General features: G+C 39.1%; 1 protein-coding gene across 5 annotated transcripts in view; it reads right to left on the bottom strand.

The window, feature by feature from the left end:
• The window catches only part of RNF17 (ring finger protein 17), a 129,971-nt gene that overhangs the window by 38,204 nt on the left and 80,731 nt on the right, over positions 1-11,036 (bottom strand). The gene's annotated exons all lie outside the window — the stretch shown is intronic.

Raw genomic sequence — 11,036 nt, 5'->3', positions numbered from 1 at the left:
TACCACTATAAAAAGAAATCTATAAAAAAGATTTCTCGGAAGGGTAGTAAACCATAGTGGTTAGAACTCCGGTTCCAGAATCAGAACTTTTATAATCCTAGTTCAACAGTTTGGTGTATTACTCTGGATTATAAAATATTTAACCTCTTAAAGACTCAATTTCCTTATCTTTAAATAATACTTTTTATCTATATAGCTTAAAGGTCTGCTGTGATGATTAAGTAAAATAATGCCTGTTAAGGCAATTAATACAGGGTCTAGACATGCTTAAGGTTAGCTATTATTAGACTCTTGAAACGGTGGTATTCCATTACAGTCCATAAGACATAATTCAAGGTGTCAATAGGAATGCATTCTCTACAAGAGGGGTCCCCAGCCTCCAGGGTGTGGACTGGTCCGTGGTCTGTTAGGAACCAGGCCGCAGAGCAGGAGGTGAGTGGTGGGCGAGCAAGCAAAGTGTCATCTGCCGCTTCCCATCGCTCGTGTTACCACCTGAACCATCGCTCGCATCACCACCTGAAATATACCCCCCACCCTGTCCATGGAAAAACTGTCTTCCATGAAACCGGTCCCTGGTGCCAAAAAGGTTGGAGACTGCTGCTCTACAATATTGGGTACAATTAAGGGACTGATAGAATTCTGTTCTGTCAATGAACAGAGTCTCCACAACAAAGGGTAAAAGGACAGCATCAAGATAGGGAAGAGAGACAGAGACACATTCTCGCCAAGGAAAGACCCACGCCCCAGCTGCAGCGATCCAGAATCAGGAGGGACCACAAAGGAGGTAGGGATCTGAGCTCTACATGAGGCATGCCAACTGATACTGAGCAGGGCCCTGTAGGGTGCCTGGGCACAAAAACTTTGTGTTCCCCATTTTTTTGATTATAGGAACTACCCTTCACTTGGCATCACGACCTCTAAATCCTGTACAGGACAGAGTCCCCAGAACACCTGGCTTTGAAAACCAATAGGGAAAATGACCAGGAAAACTACAGAACTGCAGAGAACATGATGCTGAAAGCTCAGCTTTTCTGTACACTGGTGCTGAACTGAATCTTGGAGACAGAGTTTTTGGTGAAGTAGAAAAGGATAGCTTTATCACTTTGCCAAGCAAAGGGGGAAACAGAGGGCTACTGCCTCGAAAAACTATGTGTTCCAACTTGGAGAGGATAGTGAGAAGTTTTACAGTAATGGTTCAGGGCTTTCCTGATGGTGCAGTGGTTAAGAATCCACCTGCCAATGCAGGGGACACAGGTTCGAGCCCTGGTCCAGGAAGATCCCACATGCAGTGGAGCAACTAAGCCCATGCACCACAACTACTAAGCCTGCGCTCTAGAGCCTGCGAGCCACAACTACTGAGCCTGTGTGCCACAACTACTGAAGCCCACACACCTAGAGCCCGTGCTCCGCAACAAGAGAAGCCACAATGAGAAGTCCATGCGCTGCAACGAAGAGTAGCCCCTGCTCGCTGCAACTAGAGAAAAGCCGACATGCAGCAACAAAGACCCAACGCAGCCAAAAAAAAAAAAAAACAATCATTCAAAGAGGGCGTGACCAGCTCATAGACATTCTTCTGATGGGTTGGTAGTGACATAAGTCAGCATCAGCATCATCAACCTTCAGGTTCCAACTGGTCTGGGGTCTACAGGCTTGTGGGCAGCATACCATCATTCATTGTTAACTTCTCCCACCTGGAGGGGGTTTCAGTATCTCCAAAACAGCTCAAAGATATTGTTGTTTATCCACTGATGGGGAACCAGGACCTTGCCCCAAGGCTGCACTACTGTTTCTCTTGACTGTTTTTCCCTGGTCTCGCATCCCCTCCCTTCCCTAATTAACAACTGCTTGAATCTGCCCATTGGAACTCAGGTCATGGAGGCTGAATGAAAGCTATTTCCTGTAATCAAAGAAATGGGGGACACAGAAAGTCTTTGTGCCCGGGAGCCCCATAGGGCCCTGCTTGGTATTAAACAGAAAAACCTGCTCTTAAAGGGCCTGTGCCCAAACTCACTCAACCTAAAAACAAGTGCAAAAACACCAGATTGAAAAGGGCATGGGCCACACATGAAGAGGACCCACTTACTAAATCTTAAAGCGTCTACTGGAGAGGGAGAAACCAGCTGGGATGCCCCCTAGGGACTGAGACACTAGCAGCAGCCTTTTTTGTGATCTCAGGCTACCTTGCTATCACTAGCACTGAAATTCTCCCTCTAACCTGTTAGCACTAACGGGTCTGCCCTGCTGAGAGCCCTGCCCACCTGAGCCTCAGCTGGGCCTCACAGCCACGCGAGCAACAGCCCTGCCCACCAGCACGCCACAGCAGCCGCTGCCCTGCCACAATAGGAGGGCACACAGAGCCCACAGAGGGGACACCCGTTGAGTGCCAGGCTGCGGTGGCCAGGCAGGACTGTACCCCTGAGTCCCACTGAGCATCTCCTAAAAAAGGCCACTCTTTCAAGACTGGAAGAGATAGCTGATTTATCTAATACATACGAACAAACAGAGAATTAGGCAAAAAGAGGAGACACAGGAATATGTTCCAACCAAAAAAACAGATTAAAACCTCAGAAAAAGAACTAAACAAAACAGAGATAAGCAATGGACCTGGTAAAGACTGAAAAGTAATCGTCATAAAGATGCTCACCAAACGCAGGAGAAGAATGGATGAACACCATGAGAACTTCAACAAAGAGACGGAAAATATAAGAAAGAACCAAACAGAAGTTGTAACTGAATGAAAAATGCACTAGAGGGGTTCAACAGCAGACAGGATGAGGACAAAGAGCGAATCAGCAAGCAGAAGACAAAGCAGTGGAGCTCACCCAGACAGAGCAGCAAAATGCAGAAAAAAAGAAGTGAAGATAACTCACAAAACTTTGGAGACAACAAGTGGAATAAACATTTGCATTATAGGAGTCCTAGAAGATGAAGACAACAAAGAGAGAAAGAAAGGACCAGAAAAATTATTTGAAGAAATAGCGGCTAAAACTTCCCTAATCTGAGGAAGGAAACAGACACCCAGGTCCAGGAAGCCCAAGAGAGTTCTAATAAGATGAACCCAAAGGATCACATCAAGACACACTATAATTAAAATGGTAAAAGTTAAGGATAAAGAGAAAATCCTAAAAGCAGCAAGAGAAAAACAACTTGTTATGTACACGGGAATCCCCGTGAGGCAATGAGCAGATTTTTCAACAGCAACTTTAAAGGCCAGAAGGGAGTGGCATGACTATTCAAAGTGCTGAAAGAAAAAAACTTCCAACTAAGAATTCTCTACCCAGCAATGTTTTCATTCAGAATTGAAGGAGAGATTAAGAGTTTCCCAGATAAGCAAAAGTTAAAGGAGTTCATCATCACTAAACCAGCCCTACAAGAAATGTTAAAGGGATTTCTTTAAGCTGAAAAGAAATGGCACTAATTAATAATAAGAAAACATACAAAAGTAAAAATCTCACTGAAGATGGTATAATAAAAGTAGTGGATCAATCATTTATAAAGCTAGCATGAAGGTTAAAAGATAAAAGTAGTAAAATTAATCAGAAGAAAGGACACACACAGACTGAGAGTGAAGTTATAAAAAAAGATATTCCATGCAAATAGAAATAAAAAGAAAGCTGGAGTAGCTATACTCAGACAAAAGAGACTTTAAAACAAAGATTGTAATAAAAGACAAAGAAGAGCATTACATAATGATAAAGAAGTCAATCCAGCAAGAAGATGTAACATTTATAAATGTATATGCACCCAACAGAGGAGCATCAAAATATATAAAGCAAACACTGATGGACTTAAAGGGAGAAATTGAAAGCAATACTATAAAGGTAAGGGACATTAACACCCCACTTGCATCAATGGATAGATCATCCAGACCAAAAACAGTAAGGAAAACAGAAGATTTAAATAACACGTTAGACCACATGGACTTAACAGATATATGTAGAACATTCCATCCAAAAGCAGCAGAATACACATTCTTCTCAAGTGCACATGTAACATTCTCCAGGGTAGATGACATGTTAGTTTACAAAACAAGTCTCAATAAATTCAAGAAAATAAAACCGTATCAAGCATCTTCTCCAACCACAATGGTATGAAATTATAAATCAATCACAAGGGAAAAAAATGGGAAAACCCACAAAAACGTGGAGATTAAACAACATGCTACTGCACACCCAATAGGTCACTGGAGAAATCAAATACCTAGTGACAAATGAAAACAGAAATACAACATACCAAAAATCTACAAAACACAGCAAAAGCAGCTCCAAGAGGGAAGTTCATAGCAATTAGGCCTACCTCAAGAAACAAGAAAAATCTCAAATAAACCAACTTTACACCTAAAGGAACTAGAAAAAGAATAAACAAAACCCAAAATTAGTAGCAGGGGGGAAATAATAAAGATCAGAGCAGAAATAAATGAAATAGAGACCCCCCCCCCAAAAAAAAACCCCAATAGAAATGGCCAACAAAACTAAGAACTGCCTCTTTGAAAAGATAAGCAAAATCAACAAAACTTTAGCTAGACTCACCAAGGAAAAAAAAGAGAGACGACTCAAATAAATAAAATGAGAAATGAAAGAGGGGATGTTAACAACTGATACCACAGAAATACAAAGGATCATAAGAGACTATTAACAATTATATGCCAACAAAATGGACAACCTAGGAGAAAAGGATAAATTTCTGGAACCACACAATCTTAGCAACTGAATCATGAAGAAATAGAAAATGTGAATAGACTCATTACTAGCAAGGGAATTGAAACAGTAATTAAAAAAAATCTCCCAACTAACAAAAGCCCAGGAGTAGACAACTTCACTGGTGAATTCTACCAAACATTCAAAGAAAAATGTTTTGAAGAATTCTCAAACTCTTCCAAAAAACTGGAGAGAAACCTTCCAAACACATTTTATGAAGCCAGTATTTCCCTGACACCAAAACCATACAAGGACACCACAAGAAAAGAAAATTGCAGGTCAATATTTCTGATGAACATAGATGCAAAGATTGTCAACAAAATATTAGCAAACAATACATTAAAAGGGTCATATATCACAATCAAGTGGATTTATTCCAGCAGTGTAAGGATGGCCCAGCATCCACAAATTAATCAACGTGGTACATACATTAACAGAATGAAGGATAAAACCATATAATCCATCTCAATAGATGCAGAAAAAGCATTTGACAAAATTTAACACCCATTTATGATAAAAACTCTCAACAAAGTGGGTATAGAGAGAGTGTATTTCAACATAATAAAGGCCATATATGACAAACCGATAACTAACATCATACTCAATGGTGAAAAGCTGAAAGCTTTTCCTCTAAGATTAGGAACAAGACAAGGATGCCCACTCATCACTTTCATTCAACATAGTATTGGAAGTCTTAGAACAAGTAATTCTAAAATTTGTATGGAACCACAAAAGATCCCAAATGTCCAAAACAATCTAGAGAAAGAAGAATAAAGCTGGAGGTATCACGCTCTCTGGTTTCAAACTATACTACAAAGCTACAGTAATCAAAACAGTATGGTACTGGTACACGAGCAGACACATAAATCAATGAACAAAATAGAGAGTTCAGTAATAAACCCACACATATATGGAAAATTATTTTATAACAAGGGAGCAAAGAGCATACAATGGAGAAAGGATAGTCTCTTCAATAAATGGTGCTGGGAAAACTGAACAGCCACATGAAAAAGACCACTAGACCACTATGTTAAGCACAAAAATTAACCCCAAAAGAATTAAAGACTTGAATGTAAGAACTGAACCATAAACTTCCTAGAAGAAAACATAGGCAGTATCCTCACTAACCTCAGGCTTAGCAATATTTCTGTGGATCTGACTCCAAAGGCAAGGGAAACTAAATCAACAAATGGGACTGCATCAAACTAAAAAGCTTCTGCACAGCAAAGGAAACCACCATCAGAATGAAAAGGCAACCTACTGAATGAGAGAAGATATTCTGCAAATCAGGTATCCAATAAGGTGTTAATATCCAAAATTATAAAGAACTTATACAACTCAACAACAAAAACCCCCAAACAGCCTGATTAAAAAATGGGCAGAGGATTTGAATAGACATCTTTCCAAAGAAGACATACAGATGGCCAACAAATATATGAAAAGATGTTCAACATCAGTAATTATTAAGAAAATGCAAATCAAAACCACAAGAAGGTATCACCTCACACCTGTTAGAATGCTTATTATCAAAAAGACAACCAATAAAAAGTGTGGGCAAAGATGTGGAGAAAAGGGAACTTTCCTGCACTGTTGGTGGGAATGTAAATTGGTACAGCACTATTAGAAAACAGTATGGAGGTTCCTCAAAAACATAACTACTATATAACCCAGCTATTCCACTTTTGGGTATTCACCAGAAGAACCTGAAAACACTAATTCAAAAAGATATCTGCACCCTTATGTGGACTGCAGCACTATTTACAACAGCCAAGATATGGAAGCAACCTAAGGGTCCATAAAATGGAATAATGGATAAAGAAGATGTGATATATGCACAACTGAATACTACTCAGCCATAAAAAGGAATGCAATCTTGACATTTCTGACAACATGGATGAACCCTGAAGATATTATGCTAAATGAAATAAGTCAGACTGAGAAAGACAATACCACATGATTTCATTCATATGTGGAATCTAAAAAACCAACCAACAAACAAAAGAAAAACAAACTCATACATACAGAAATCATATTAGTGCTTACCAGAGGGGAAGGGAGTTGGGAGATGGGTGCAAAGGGTGAAGGGTGTCAATTATAACAGTGATGGATGGTAACTAGGCTTGTGGTGTGATCACTTTGCAGTGAATACAAATGTCAAATTATAATGCTGTACGCCTGAAATTTATATAATAAAAAAAATCTGCTGAATTCACCTTTAAAAATTTTCAATTTGTTTTTCAATTATAGTTTTCAAACATATTCAAAAGCAGAGAGAATATAATAAATCTCATCTATCATTCAGCTTTGACAATTGTCAATACATGACCAATTCTATTTCATCATATTCCCATGTATTCACTCCCATCCGATTATTTATTTTTTTAAATATTTATTTATTTATGTATGTATGTATGTATGTCTGAGTTGGGTCTTTGTTGCTGCATGCGGGCTTTCTCTAGTTGCAGCGAGTGGGGGCTACTCTTTGTTGCAGTGCACGGGCTTCTCACTGTGATGACTTCTCTTGTTGCGGAGCACAGGTAGTTGTTGCACGTGGGCTCAGCAGTTGTGGCTCACGGGCTCTAGAGCACAGGCTCAGTAGTTGTGGTACACGGGCTTAGTTGCTCCGCAGCATGTGGGATCTTCCCGGACCAGGAATCGAACCCGTGTCCCTTGCACTGGCAGGCGGATTCTTAACCACTGTGCCACCAGGGAAGCCCCTGATTATTTTTAAGTCCCAGATTTAACATTATTTCATTTGAAAAGATTTTAGTTTGCATTTCCAAAACTAAATGTTTTTAAACAAACACAACCACAGTACTGTTGTCACATTAAAAATTAATAATTTCTTAAGATCAACTATTCAGATGGTGTTCATTTTCTTCCTGATGTTTCAAAACAGTCTGAATTGGTAAAGTAAACAAAATCCATACATCATGCATGGGCAATATGTATCTTTAGTGTCCCTTCCATCTCTTTCCCTTGTAATTTTCTGTTGAATAAACAGAGTTGGTTTGCAGTTTCAATGGTCTGAATTTAGCTGATTGCGTTCTCATGGTGTTTAACATGTTCATCTGTCTCTTGTATTTCCTTTAAATTCATAGTTAGGTCTAGAGTCTTGGTCAGATTCAGGTTCGCATATTTCTTTTTTCAGCAATACTATTCAGAGATGGTGCTGTGTACTTCCCACAGGAGGTACATAATGTCTGATTCTCTTTTTGTGATGTTAGCAGCCACCAACAGTTATGTCTAGATCCCTTAGTATATAAGGATTGTAAAATGGTGGTATTCCAATGATATCATTCCTCCTTTGTTAGCAGGAATGCTTACAAAGAACAACTTTCCCTTATCACCTAATTGATTATCTCGAGATATAGATTGTACAGGAAAAACAAGTGCTCATTTCCCTTATTTACCAATTTTCAGAATAATGAACTAGTTCCCTAGAATCCTCTAAAAGTGATCAGTAAGTTTTTTTTTTAAATCACTTTATGAATTTAGAGACTTAAACATATCAAATGCTTTGATACAACATAATAACCATCCTACTGTTGTTCAAACTGTCCCATCTTTGGTCAGTGGAAGTTTACTCAGGTTGGCTACTGAGTCCTTTTGTCATAATCCATCCATCTATCTATTTATTTATAGCTTTCTTGCTTTTTGCTAGGTCAAGATATTCTAGGCTCACACTGTGTATTTCCTGCCCAAGACCTGGAATCAGACAGTTTCCCAAAGAGCACTAAATTCTTTTAGTGGGAAATGGTATTTGGAGACCACAATTTGTGCACCAGCATGGCTCATTGCTACTGGGTTCTTCATGTTACAAGGCTAAATAATATGGATTTTTTATAATTAAAATACCTTATCAGTTTCTACTGATACTTTGAATTCAAAATCAGGAGTACAAGGTAAATCAACCTTAATCTTACATTTTTACCATCTAACAACCACACCTGTTCTTAATGATATGTACATAATTACTACTTTGAATTATCCCACAACACACACCCAACAGCTTCAGTAATACTACAACCAACTCTGGGATTAATAAAAACAGCTGACTTGGGGGGGCAGTTATTTCTTGTCCTTAGGATATATTTTGGTAAGCATGTACAGTCAACTTACTGTGTTTTAAAGTCACTTGAAAAAGTTCCTCTCGGAGAGGCTATACCACCACTACATACAGTTAATTTCATTTTACTTACTATTTTTACTGATTTGTCTGCATGAAATATTAACGTTGTTCCAACGTTAAATCGATATTGTTAGTAACCTCTTCTCTTTTCCCTAACTTATTTGAAGTACTTACTCCTAGTTAATACCAATGTGACAACAGGAAGTTGATTCAACTACTCACATATACTCTCTTTTCTCCCTCCATTCTTTGAAATTGTGGCTGATCTACTTTGCATTCTATACTGTTTCCCTAATAACGATCATTTAATTTTGGTTCTTTTGGTAAAATAAATGTAATGCTCACCACAGTCCTTATGTCAAAATCTCTCTTGTTGGTTACCTAAAACTTGTTCTCTCACAGGGACCGTTCCTGGAAACAATATTCCCTGAGTGATGAAATCAGTATTCGGTGGTCTTTATATCAATACCTGAAAGTCAGTTGGCTGGATATAAAACCCACAGCTTGCCATTTTCTTTTGAGTATTTTTAGAATGTTACTCTCTTACCTTCTGGCATAAAGTGTTGGTGATGACAATGTTATTTTATTTCTCTCGCGAATCAGTGATTTTACTAGATAATCTCTCAGTGTTGGCATTCCTGAACCGATTTTCCAAGATAGGCAGTGTGCCTTTTCAATGTATTTTTTAAAATAGTCTTTTATTTTAGGGACACTTTTTAAAATTGGGTTTTTAGTATTTGTTTTGATCTATTTCTTTTAGTCTTGTTCTTTGACATTCCTATTACATGTATATTAGGTCTCTACTTTATGTATCTTTTGTTTTCTTTTAAATCCTTTGATTTTTAATTTTTTAATTAAAAAGATCTGCCCTCCTTTTGATCTTGTATTTCTTTTTTTAAACATTTATTTATTTATTTAAATTAATTTATTTACTTATTTATTTTTGGCTGCGTTGGGTCTTCGTTGCTGTGCGCAGGCTTTCTCTACTTGCAGTGAGCAAGGGCTACTCTGTTGCGGTGTGCAGGCTTCTCATTGCGGTGGCTTCTCTTGTTGCAGAGCACAGGCTCTAGGCACGCAGGCTTCAGTAGTTGTGGCACGTGGACTCAGTAGTCGCGGTTTGCGGGCTCTAGAATCCAGGCTCAGTAGTTGTGGTGCACAGGCTTAGTTGCTCTGCAGCATGTGGGATCTTCCCGGACCAGGGATCGAACCCGTGTCCCCTGCATTGGCAGGTGGATTCTTAACCACTGTGCCACCAGGGAAGTCCCTTGTATTTCTCTTTAAGACATTTTCTATTACTTATTTGCTTTGTGTTTTTTCTAGTTTAGTCTACATTCTGATATGATTTTCTTTTCCTTCCTGAGTGCTATCATCTGTTTTCAAATCTTCCTTTTTCTGTAATCAATCTTATTTGAGTTTTTCTAATTCTATTTTATGTTGTTCTTCATAGTGTCTATCATTTTCTAAATTTTTTAGTTTACTTTGAAATATCACTGTTTTGTAAGCCTGTCTTTTTCATGGATTCCACTGCCTCTAGGGATATTATTTGGCTCCTAATTCTTTTCTCATAATAATTTGTAAGGAGTTTGACTGTAATCCTTTCTTTCACTAATGTTTTAAGTGAAGCAAAATTTCCTGTACTTCAGGAGAAGGTGGGGATCACAACTGCTTTTGGAGCTTCATGGCTCTGGAACTCTGACTTGTGTCATTCTCCCAAAGTGACAGACAACATGGCTTCATACCTTGCTCTCTACTTTAATCTGCATCTTTTCTTTCCTTTGCCCCACTGTCTGCCTTGCTCAAATCAGGCTCTCTTCCCAGCAGATTCTCCTCTGTCTGGGGTTCCTGGAAGAGAGCTTGTATGGCTAAGAAGGCTTCAGTACCATGAAACACCGGCCTGTCACAGAGCTCTCGCATTCAACTACAAAGAGCAACCTGCATCTCAGTTTTGGTTGCTGTTCTCAAGTTGGCCTGCGTGCTCCAGTGAAATGCTGTTGCCAATTCCTATTTTCAGACCTGTGAGTACCCCAGGCAGCTTTCCCTCTCCATCCTCCCCCACAAGTGTGACACCACAGGGTCTGGTTTGTGGAGCAGCCCCCCTGCTTGTGTTGCCTACTTTCGTTGTAGATGTTGACCATGCAGTCTGCAGATTTGCATCCATGTTTATGTGTTTATGGTAGGATTCTAGCGGACTCTACAATTATGCCTTG

Source organism: Balaenoptera borealis, assembly GCF_965194805.1.
Source record: "Balaenoptera borealis genome assembly, chromosome: 18".
Classification (NCBI taxonomy): Eukaryota; Metazoa; Chordata; class Mammalia; order Artiodactyla; family Balaenopteridae; genus Balaenoptera; species Balaenoptera borealis.
This window is presented reverse-complemented; position numbering and strand designations above follow the sequence as displayed.